Raw genomic sequence first — 13,090 nt, 5'->3', positions numbered from 1 at the left:
AGTGCTAGACTCTCTTCCCTATAAGAGTTACCTTGACTAAAGTCCATCTTGCCTGTTTAATTTTGTCTTATAAGATTTTTGCTTTGATAACTCACTTCACTGCTGAGAAACAAAGATAGAATTGTTAATCGTATCACATTATAGCATTTTGTAAAGTCAAAGAGCTTAAAATACTCTGTCATTTACTCACAAGCGTTTAATTCCATCTCTATTATTCATTCTTCCACCTTTTCCAGTTTTAACTTACCCTTTTTAAATCCAGGTGGCTGAGGCAAGACGCAGGATTCTAAGGAGGAACTGTTCATTACAGAATAAAAAGACTGACACCTGAATCATTAAATATTCGAATCTAGTATTCCTTTCTAATTATATTTAGCTTTGCCTTCCATGGCCTAATTTATCAGTTTTTTTTTAAATTCCTGGAGTCAGTTCTTCCTTATTCTATATTTGAATTTTTACTTGCTCTATTGCCATTCATTATTTGGCTCTGTAATATCAGTGAATTCTTTTGGACTTCAAATTATGAGCTCACTTAATTCATCACTTACTGAGATAAAATTAGCTTGATCTTGATTCCTTTATTCAAGCTGTCCACAAAGATATGAGACAGAATCTACTTCAAATTGATGACTTGTCTGATAGGGTCTGCCAGATATGGCAAATATTAGGTATTGCCACATACTTTGTAGACATGATCTCATTTAATTCTCCCAGGACTCTATGAAGTGGATGATATTATTCCCATTATTCAGATGAGGAAAATGAGGCCCAGGAATACACACTTGTCTAAAGTACAAGAGCCGGCCTTGAAGATAAACTTATTTTCTACCGTAGGCCATGCTTCTAACCAACTCAAGACACTCTCTCTTCTTTCCATCCTTTTTTCCCTTTACTTCCATTTCTTTTCTACTATCTGGTGTGTTTCCTTTCTCTTTCCTTATCATTTTGGAGGCTGGGGGAGACAACAAGGAATTGGGTAGAGACCTTGCTTTCAAATACTGCATAGGCTCCTCCTTCATTTCATCACAGTGCTATGTATGCATTTAACATTCACTGGATATTTTCAATAAAGGAACAAATAAAATATATGAACCCCCATGTAGCCTAAAGAGAGGATCAGTTTTCCCATCCCATTATTCTACTTACACATACAAAAATATATAAAGTATCCTCTAATCTTTTATTTTAGGTATTTTAGAACTCTAACAAGTCAGCTCTTATTTAGAACAACTTTATTCTATAATCTGATACCTTCATCTTATATTACAAAGATTTTAGGAACATATTTTAGACTTTAAGTAATGGGTGATACGTGGAAGATTTTCAGAAGGGTTTGGTGGGGAAAATATACCTTTGCACAGTTTATGCCTGATGGACAACTTTAAAAATTGCTTTTTGGAAGTAATTGACAGCAGGAAAATAAAAAATGCAGAGTTCACACATGAAAACAAGTCAACCAAATAAACCAAGAAAAATGTTTGCTTTTCCAATAAATCATAGAGAATTAAGCTCTTGAATGAATCTGGGGAAAAAAATGGCATGGTTGAAACAGAAAAGGAATATGGTAAATAGAATTAATCAAGCAACTAATTTAGTTACTTGCACAGGGGGATTTTTTTGAAGTGTTAAATATTAGCATTGTAATGAACTTTTTATTTTGAAGTTCAATGGTTTCTTAGAAATGTAAATGAAAGGAATATAATTATCCATAAGAAACTTCATTATATATTAAATTAGGAAAAATTAATTGCTCTGTTGAGGAAAAATCTCCTAAAAGCAGTAAATAAGTAATGCTTCACTTTAAAAAGGATCTGAGATTTAATGCTTTGTGTTTTTATTTCCTCAGTTAGATGGATTTTACTTAGAATAATCTTTTCAAAATCATTAGCACATTTGCTATGGTAATTACTCTCAAGTCATTGTTTATCTGAAACAATTCAGCTGTCTAAATTAACATTACTTCTGCCTTTTTAGAGTCTTGTAAAAATAAAACCATCTAACTTTATTCATTTATAAGGTATGGAATATCTGATTGTACTTTATTTTCTCACATTTTGCTTTCATTAAAGTTTAACTACATCCAGCCTTACAGCATCAGTTCCTCTCTATATTTTGAGTAAGCAGTGTTGCTCTGGAGAGTTCTCAAGGGCATAGATTCACAGCAATTTTGGATTGATTTCTATGATTCCTGATTTGTTGTATTGTTAGAGTTAAAAAATACAAAGAGATGTGAAGACACAAGATTGTTTCCATCTTCAAGTATTTGACTGCTGATAGTTTCTCTCAAATGTAGCACTGAAAATGAATGGGGCAAGAAAAGGAAGCCTTGCCTCTTAAACAGTACATAAATTTAATATTTGCAATCTGTTGAGTGCAAATTCACTGCCAACAATTGGGTTAATCACTTTGGATGTGTGTTCTCATTTACTTCTTCCAGCACACTCAGTACGATTATTCTTTCAATATTTACTATACTTATTTTATGAACGAATAAAAAGGAGGTTCAGAATGGAATTAGAATCTACCAACAGTGACACAATTAGCATATTAGTTAATAACCATATTTAGCCACAGATAACAAATCTGGAAAACAGTGGCTTGAAACAGATTTTATTTTTCTTACCCAGAGGTTTGGAAGTAGGCATTTCAGATTAGGGTGGCGATTCCACGAGACTGTCGGGGTTCTGACAGAAATCTGAGTCCTCAATTGCCAAAAGACTGACCTAGAACTTGGGGCCAAGTTTGTCAAAGTCTAATCTAGAGCTCTTAGTTGCTATATTATGGCACATCATCTGGATTTCCTGAGATTCAGAAAAATGAAAAACTTGAATAGCTCGTAGTAGGACTTAATAAACACTAAATGTTCCATTAGGAAAATCTTATAAAAACATGGTGGGAACATAATGTACCTGAAGAATGTCTTTTTTTATTTCTTATAATTGCAAACTTATAAAACATTTATAATATGGCACGCATAACCCTACTGAAAACATCATGTTGAAATTTTAAGGATGTGAGAAATGTGTTCTGTAGGTGTAGGAGACAATTACCTTTGTGTGCTTGATTCAAGTTCAAGACCACTGTAGATGAATTAATTTATTTTGATCTCCATTGTCCCATTTTTATAGAGATGTAAGCCTTTCTGTGCAGAATTGCAAGGAGCAAGGTAATTTTAGATGCTTACATTTATTCTAATTCATCTTTTATTTTCTTTGACCTATAAACTCATATACATTAAGAAAAGAATCAGTTGTGTTTTTTAGGAAGCTGGCAGTTTAGAAAATCTATTGAGGTGCTTTTATCTTTCAAAAGAAATAAAGCAAGTATGTTAATGAATGTCACCAATCTAAAACCTTTTTTTTAAATTAATCTCAAACACATGTTAAAAATGAATAATGTATTCTGCTTATTAACTTATACCACAAATACTGACAAAATTTGTATTTTGGTCCAGGTAAGAGTATTATATTCTTAAAGACAGATTTTTTTTTAATTCTTAATGTTTATTTACTTTTGAGACAGAGAGAGACAGAGCATGAATGGGGGAGGGTGAGAGAGAGAGAGACACAGAATCTGAAGCAGGCTCCAAGCTCTGAGCTGTCAGCACACAGCCTGACACAGGGCTCGAACTCACAGATCATGAGATCATGACCCGAGCCAAAGTCAGAAGCTCAACTGATGAACCACCCAGGCACCCCTTATAGACAGACTCTAAGTGCCAGTTGTAAGTTCTTGCTTTATTCATATATGAAATTCAGCTTTGCCTATAAAATAGACTGCAAGAGCCTTTATGCTAGAATCATCCCATGCTTATCATAGGAATTCATTATACTAATATAAAATATGTATAAATTAATAATTTGCATTTTAAAAGAATTCATGACAGATTATTTAAATTGTCAAATTGTATAATATTAACAGATGCACAGGATAGCCTAGTTAATATAACATGATTTCTATTTAGTACAATTTATCATGCATTCACCTGATATTTAATTATGTTTTAGTATATTCTATATATATTTATGTACTTATCTTACTAATCTTTTTTTTTCTTTTTTACATTTCTGGAAGAGCAGTCCACTTACATAGAATGAAATTACCTTAGATTTTATTATTCTGGTTCAGCTTAAAAACAGCATTACTTAACTCTTTTTTATTTGTTTCAAATTAGTAGATCAGACAATTAGAAGCAAGATACCCATCTATCTGTGGCTTACAATACTGGAAAGAATTAGCCATTGCTTGTCCTATAAATAAATAGACTGAGGGTTTATGATAAATACCCTAATGCTGTAGTGAGGTCCCTTAATTTGAGCACAGACCATAGTGTTAGCTAAAACCCTTTCTAGTAACAAAAGCTTCATGTTAATAAAACTGCAATTAAACTTCTGGCATCTCCCAGGTGAAAAAATTTAATCCTTTTACAAAATAAAAAAGGAAAAGAAAAAATTTCCAGTAATTGGGGGAGGGTTAAATGTAATAAACAGCTGATGAATTATTCAATACATGTATTCAATACAGTAATCATTCAGATTACTGGCAAATCTAGAGAATTTAATAAGCTTCTCTAATTGACTTTCATGCCAAATTACATTATTTTTTTCTACATTTTTATAGAAAAGTGCTTGTTAGCAAAATGCTGAGTCTTGACAAATAAGTACAACAGCATGACCACTCCCATGTTAAAGATATAAAAACGTTCATAGGCATCTGGGTGGCTTGGTGGTTAAGCATCCAACTCGAGATTTCGGCTCAGGTCATGATTGCACAGTTCATAAGTTCGAACCCCACATTGGACTCCATGCTGGCAGTGTGGAGCCTGCTTGGGATTCTATCTCTGTTCTTCCCCAGCTCTCTGTCTCTCTCTCTCAGAGTAAATAAACTTTCAAAAAAAGACGTAAAAAAGTTCTAATACTTTCCTTATATCTTATGAGTGTGTTTACTTATACAATGGTCAAATTAGGCAAATCATTCTCAATTCCAAATGAGTAAAGGCATATACCAACCTGAGCTGGATTCACTCAACAGAATTATATTGGGAGGAGAGAATATCTGTGCAGGCTGACCTTATGTAGACAGTCTCCAGGTCTGACCGAGTTGGGAAAGGGAAAGTAATGGTGTGAAGGACAGTGCAAACTATGCTTTCATAGAATCTTATGAAGCTAAATCTTGGCCATCCTCCTCTCTTGATTACTGGCTTTCCTTTGTGTCCAACATAATAAAGTCAAACTTTGAGTTGGCATCCTTAAGAATTTGCTAACAGTGCCTAGACTGTACATAGCAGCACAGGCCTAGTACTAAGATGTTCTACAGTTAAAATAAACGAAAAATCAGCTGAAAATGTGATTTCTTAGCTAATGAACAAATGCGGTTTTAGTCTGTCCCCTCATTCTTCACTCTACTACAGGCTTTGTTCTCACACTGTTATAAAGAGTGTACTTCTTTTTCATTTTTAAATTTTTGTCCAGCTTTATTGAGATATAATTAACAAACAACACCACGTAACTTTAAGGTGTATAACATAATCATTCGACATCTGCATATTGTGAAATGATTACCACAATAAAGATAGTTAACATATCGTCACCTCACATAGTCACCATTTGTGTGTGTGTGTGTGTGTGTGTGTGTGTGTGTGTGTGGTGAGAACATTAACTCTCTTAACAAATTTCAAGTATACAATATGTTATATATTAGACACCCAGAACCTATTCCTCTTGTAATTGAAAGTATGTATACTTTGACCTACAGCTCCTCATTTCTCCCACGCTCAAGCCCCTGGAGGCAACCACCAATCTATTCTCTGTTTCTGAGTTTGATTTGTTTAGATTCCACCTATAAATGAGATCATACAGTAATTTGTCTTTGATTTATTTCACTTAACAATAATACCCACAAATTTCATCCATGTTGTCACACATGTGAGGATTTCAGTGTATATATATGTGTGTGTGTGTGTGTGTATGTGTGTGTGTATGTGTGTATGTGTGTGTATATACACATTTATATACATATGTGTATATACACATATGTATACATATATACATATGTGTATATACACATATGTATACATATATACATATGTGTATATATACACACACACATGCACACACACATATATACACATATATATATAAATGTACGTGCACACACTATATTTTCATGATCTATTCATCCATTGATGGACAGTTAGGTTGTTTCCATGTCTTGGTTATTGTGAATAATGCTGCAATGACCATGGGAACACGTAGAGAGTCTATTTTAGAGGCAGGATCGTGTGTTGTTTAATAGCAGGAACACTTAAACCAGGTTTCTTGGTGAAAGTGTTTGCTCTGGCTTCTACCATGTAATATGGTTATTTATTCACTTTTCTCCCATTTAGGCCCATAGCTACCTGGACAACCATAGTTATAGAAAATGAGTTTTAGGGACCCATTAATATTCTACTGGTCTGAGCGTTTCTTATAAAACAAACAAACCTACAACCATATACGTCTACTCTTAGATACCTACTTAATAAAAACTAAAATGTGTTTAAAATAATCATGTATCTGAATATTCAGAGAAGCTGCATTTGTAATAACCAAAAACTCTAAAACAAACTAAATGTCCATGAAAGGTTCACGGATAAACGAATCGATCATTCTGTGTACGGGATGCTACTCAGAAATAAGGGAAAATCTACTTATTCATGTAGTAGTGTGTCTATACCACAAGATATGCTAAATGAAAGAAGTTGAAACAAACAAGTACATATTGTATGATTCCATTTATTTGAAATTCTAGAACAGTCAAAACTAATTTATTAATGACTTAATAAGTTTTCTGGTAAGATGTGATAAAGGAGCCATGAGCAGGGAAAAGCTGTATCAAGATCAGGAGTGTCAGGACATATATGTTGGAAAACCAAAAATATTGTGTTATTTGGCAAAAAAAAAGTATAGTTTTTGCTTTAAAAATTTTTTTAAATGTCCTTTGATTGGTAAATCTGTTTACAAACTTGATTTTTCTTCCATGCTTTAGTCAAATGTAATGCTTGCTTCAGGGGGGGAAAAATCTCCTGTAATTGAAGACTAGGCATTTATCTGTCAAGACAACAATACTGAGTATGTTGAGTGGCTCTTCTGCATGAATATTTACAAACCTCAACAAGGCAGAGCATTAAAATAGTGACATGAGAGCCTCCCATTGTTTAACTGAATTAGCAATTTTACCAAAAGCAGTGGTAGAGTTTCCATAAAATTCAAAATAACAGATATGAATGTTCTAATAGATATTTGTGGGTTAATTTAAATACAGCTTTGAGAATAACAAAGGGACTTTTTTTGTTTTTAATGCAAAAAGAATTTGTGAAACTCTAATGGCTTATTAAAGGGGAATAAATGACTTGGAAGGAAACTTGCTTTCCATTCTGTCTCCAATAATTTGGATTAGTCACCTAAGTTGTAAGGAATATATTCCCCTTTGCCACCCCTTTGCCCACCCCGTTGCCATCCACCTATTCCATATTCAGATGTCATCATGTTGCTTATAGGCCTGGTGATTGGGGAAACAAAACAAAACAAAACAAAACTTCTTGACTCGAGGGGTATATTTTATATTTTATTTATTTTTTTTATTTTTTAAAGTTTATTTATTTATTTTGAGAGAGACAGAGACAGCACGAGTGAGGCAGGGGCAGAAAGAGGGAGAGAGAGAATCCAAAGCAGGCTCCAGAGCCCAACATGGGGCTTGAACTCACAAACCATGAGATCATGGCCTGAACTGAGATCAAGAGTTGGACTCTTAACCAACTGAGTCACCCAGGCGCCCCTTAAGGGGTATATTTTAAACAATAATAATAATGAAAATAATAGCTTTTTTATTATTTCAAGCTTTTATGTTCTAAGCACTCTGCAATAAAGCTTTTGAACATGAATTATATTATTTAAAAAGCAAATTCTCTGGAGACAAAACTATGAGGAATCTCAGACTCTGAGAAATAAGTGATTTTCTCCAAATCCAAAGCCAGAAGAAAGAGGCAGAGCCTGACCTCACATCTGTGTTTGTCTTGCTACAAGCCTCTTATAATAACTGCATTTTCAGCCTCCCTGGGCTTCTGCTGGATCCACAGTAGCAAGCAGTCCATCATTTGTGTTCTTCCTCTGACTGGTGGGGAATATGGCTGCTCAGCTCTCTTGGTGCTTAAAATTCACCTGGACACTGATTAACTTGTGATTAACTTGGCCACTTGCCCATTTATTTCATTCTGCTCCTCAACTTTTGTAGCTAAATGGCCCCTGCCAAAGCCGTAGGGCTCACAGTGCTATGGCCAATGGACATCCCAACTGAATCTCCTTTGGAAATGGTTCTATAGACTTTTGGTAATTCTCAGTTACCATTCATCTCTACAGATACTCCTGAAGTTTCTGTGGATGACTTCAAGGTCCTAGTATCCTTAGTTCCCCAGGGTTGCTTGTTTCTTCCAATGACCAACTAGGAGATAGTTTCTGTGAGTTGTTTCCCTTTTTTGTAAAATGACATGACCATTATCTATGCCTCTACATAGAAAAAGGTGCTCTGAGAATGCGTAAGTTGATGGATGCAAAAACTTTTTGAAGTTTTTAACACCTTTAATGTTCTCCTCTCTCAATTGAAGAGGATTGGACTAGGTCATCTCCAAAGTTCCCATGGATCAATGATTCTGTGATCTCTAAGTTATGAGTTTCCTGTTCAAAATCCTGATTTGGACTTCAAATGCCTCTGTTTACGCTGAGGCAGACTCTAGTAAGCATTCCATAAATTAATGAGTTCTTAGAATGAACTTAAAAGCACTCAGAAGGCTAATTTCTCAACTCTTGCTTGGGTTGCCTTATTTTAAAGGTCTTCTGATTTTCCTGAAGCGAGTCTCAGTAGACCACTGTAGCTCACTTTTAAAGACATCGGGCCACTAAGAAGTTTTAGATAATAGAGAATTTCTCTTATTTCCTTGGTCTGAGCTGTACCTATTGTCTCAAGAAATTTCAAATTGGCTTATGATGGCTATTGTAAAAAGGCCTGTTCAGTTCATCCAATCCCAAATTGAACATTTTTAATTCTAAAACAAATTTGGGGTATTAAATGACAGCAGTAATGTTCACAGCTGAACTATTGAGGGTGAAATGACGCTGAATACCTTCTAACATTTTGGTACATTGGCCATGTTTCAATCTGTAGGATATTTGGTTTATGTGCAAACAAAACTGTTCTATTTTTGCCTTTGATTTACAACTAAAAAATCTTACCCTCCAATTCAGTGTACTTAACATTCAGTATTCCATTATAAAATATTAAATTTTTATGGAGAATTTTTATAGCAGAATCACCTTACCACTTTCAAATAAGTAAGGAGTAAAAAGCTAGCAAAATGTAAGATTCTTGGAAGTCACGTCTTTGAACACTCTGCCTCGCCTTTTTTAGCTGTAGTACAAGTGATGATCTTCCTACAAATAAAGCTGCTAAGTATAAAAATATCTACATTTCTTTACTGAATATTAGTGTTTAATTGCTTGTTTTCAATTGAGAAAGAGATAGTTAATTGTTATTGAACTTTTTAATGGAACTTTAATTTCTAATGGCTCCATTGTCACATTTACCTCATGATAAATAGAATTTAGTAGCTACTGATTGCTTCATGTTTACAAAAATTTTCACTGGCTTTGGTTCTCAGACTAAATTACCATTTAAAATATATTTAATTCCGTAATTAAATCTTACATGTATCATTTTAATTCAAAACATAGGACTTATTAATGTAAGATTGCAAACGGAGACAGAATTAGGAATAGGAAATACTTTACAATAGGAATGCTTTCTAAAATCAATCACATGATACATATTTTCCTAACAACGTGTTAGCATCTCTATTACCCTATTTCACATGGACTGGAGATGTAAGATTCAATTGTGACATCCCCTCTTTGATGAACGCATCTGAACTACATGAAATAATGATGGCTTCTATTTATTGGACATGTAAATGTACTAGAAAATCACATTATCTTTTATTATTATGTCAGTTCCTCAAAATAGGTAGGATTGTATCTCTTTTCAGATGGAAAAACAGAGAGGGACAAAAATTAAGTACCTGATAAAAAGATTTTATCACCTAGTGAGGAGCAGAGGTGCACTTTATGCGCACATTCGCCCAAACCCAAACCTCTGTTTTTCCTCTACCTGGCCTCTGTTGCCTTTCTAGGATTTATCCTTAACTTCTATAAAGAAATAAAGCCCATTTATCTAAGCAACAGCTGTTGTTTCTGTGCAGCCCCTCTGACGGATAAAGAAAACTAAACTGTGGGGAGTAATGACAAACTTACCTTCAAAATGCAGTGAAAAGTCTCAAGAGTCAGCTTGGTTCAAATGCTGGCTCTGCCTTTTAATGTGCTTTGTGATGATGTACAAGATTCAGAAGCCCAAAGCCCTAAGTCTTCCCATACACAGATCTGACAAATAAGGTTAAATGAGCCTGTAAAAATAGAGATTATGATCGGTAATAAAAACTATACCCATCTTCTTCTTCTGACTCTTCTCTAACTACCTCGCACCCTCCTCTTTCTCCTTTAAATGTATGGGTAACCGAGTAGGTCCAGGAACGAATGGCAGCTTCAGTTCTGTTTCGTGATGTTGGGGAAGTCACAGCCTGCCGGCATGTCTGTTTTGACATCTGTAAAACCAGAATAATAGCCTACAAATGCACACCATACTGTGAAGACAAACGCAGTAACACCCACAAAGCAGACTGAGCTCAGGGGAAGGCAGGAACCCTGTGCAATAAAAAGTAATGGCAGCAACCGATTTAAAACTTTTATTTCCAAGATATTCACTAAGGAGATTTGAAAACCTGCTGTTCGGGACGTAGTGTCCTTTCATGAGAAACAAACGTCTGCCCGTATTCATTCACGTCCAGGTCAGCAAAGGATGGCTGTAGTTTAATATACTTGTTGCACCCTCTGTAGATTAACAAGGAGCCATTGGGAAAATAAACTGTGTGGTAATGGTGCTGGCAGGAAATTCAAAAAGCAAAACAAACAAAAACTGCAACCCCCCCCCCCCCCCGCCCAAGGCCCATTCTGTGCAGTTATCTTTCAGCTGACAGCATGTTTTACTGTGAATTTTATTGGCTTTACCCTAAGCTAGCTTTAACCACCTTAATTGGGAGATTGTGCCAGCATCTTAGATGTCACTTTGCCCGACAACAGGTGTTCCTAATACGCCATGCCATAAGTCCCCCGGTGTCACATTCGATCGGATCTACTCTTTCCACGGAGCTCGGTAATTAGAAATTGTGCAACATTTCACACTTGATTTGAGATTTAGAGTTTTCAACATTCTCCCAGAGGAGTACTGTCAGGAATAGAATGCTTTCAGATGAAATCGTTTGCTTAAAACAATGCATGCAAAAGCATGAGACACACTGATTAAGGGCAAGCGTTTTTACATTTCTTTAGTTTTAGAAATGCCTCAGCTCTCATTGCTCGGCATGGCTGTCGACGTTATAAATGACCATGAATATATCAGCAAGCCTTTCTCCCGCTCTTGCTCAGTGCCCCTGACAGGTTCTGGGGAATGCTAAACTGTTACAGGAGACACATTTGCAGCTCAGCCCGGGCAGTGCAGCCAAGCAATGGGAGTGTGCTGGGGGAGGACTTTTGTCTGGGTGTCACTCTTTGATTGAAAAAGAGCACAGAGCAATGACCTTCTAACTGTCCTGGCAATGAAAGAATTACCTGGTGTGAGGAGAGTTAGTAAAATATTCCTTTTAAAAGTTAGAGCAATATAATAGCAGAGTAGAAAAGGGGGACTAAAATTAGAGAGAAAAGAGGCCAGTCTTTCAGGAGAACGCTTTGTCCCTTTCAGAATAAAATCTTTTAAAAACACACATCAGTAATCCACCCAAGTCAAACACCACCCATTGTTCAATGCCTTACAGCCTCAATGGGCCTTTTTTTATTGTTCTCCCCCCCCCCCGTCAGATTTGATACTGATTTTTTTCTCCCAGTCAGATTTGATACAGATTGACACTGATTTGTCTGTAGAATCTGGTTTTCTTGTTTCAGAAAACTAATGAAAAGTGGTAATAAAAAACAGATTCCTATTTATGAGGCTTGTCCCATTCAGAGTTTTCATGGTGTCTCACACTCAGTAAGTCTTTGGGGGGTGGTGCTGCTGCTCTCCCAGGGAGTCAGACTCCTGGCTTCTCTCATGCCTTCCAAGCACCATCCTTCAGAGCGCTGTGGGGCTAATCCTCCAAAAGATTGTCTGACTCCCAATTTCTTTCCAGATAAGGATGTTCAAGGCTTCCTTGATCCAGTCCCCAATGCTTCACAGTCCCACCTCACCGCCCTCGAGCTTGCCTCCTAACATTCGTGCCACATGATTGCCTATCTCTGCCCTGCATTTCCTGTTTCTTTTGCTATACACTGTATCTGCAGTCCTTTGCCTTGTGTCCCCATCTCCATGTGTCTTTTTTGTCACTTACCCCACCTCTGCCCCTTAAGCTTAAATGAATTGCTATCTGTTCAAAAATCCCATACAATATATTCAGATGCTTCCTAAGTCATTTCATCACATCTTCTCCCGTGCATCATCATATACTGTATCATACGTAGGATAACGTAGTGCAATACGATATACACTATATAATATAAAATACCATATAAGATCGTGTATTTGTGCCATATATTATGTTTCCTCAAGGTCTAGATTTAATTTGGGCTTATGCCTCCTCTATACAGCACCTCCCAGAGTCCACTCTATTCAGTGTGTACTAGATAACCTAAACAGATACCAAAAGGAATATCTGTATTCTCATTTCACTGATTCTCCCTTCGTTGGTACAATTTTCCTCTTGATTTGTTCACAAATGTCTTCATTCTTCTGGCTGAAAATGACAAGGTTGCAATGTGGTCTAGACAGAAGGCAAGAGTGAATAAATCCCAAAGAAACGTTGAGGTGTATTGTGGCAAAATGGTTGTTGAAACTGAAAGGCGCCTGGATTAATTTAGCCCATTCTTCAAGGTACCAACTCCTCCAAGGAAACCTGCCCTGATCCCTCAGGAAATGTTGC

This window comes from Felis catus, chromosome D1 (assembly GCF_018350175.1).
Source record: "Felis catus isolate Fca126 chromosome D1, F.catus_Fca126_mat1.0, whole genome shotgun sequence".
Taxonomy (NCBI): domain Eukaryota; kingdom Metazoa; phylum Chordata; class Mammalia; order Carnivora; family Felidae; genus Felis; species Felis catus.
The sequence above is the reverse complement of the archived record's forward strand: the minus strand, read 5'-3'. Positions refer to the sequence as shown.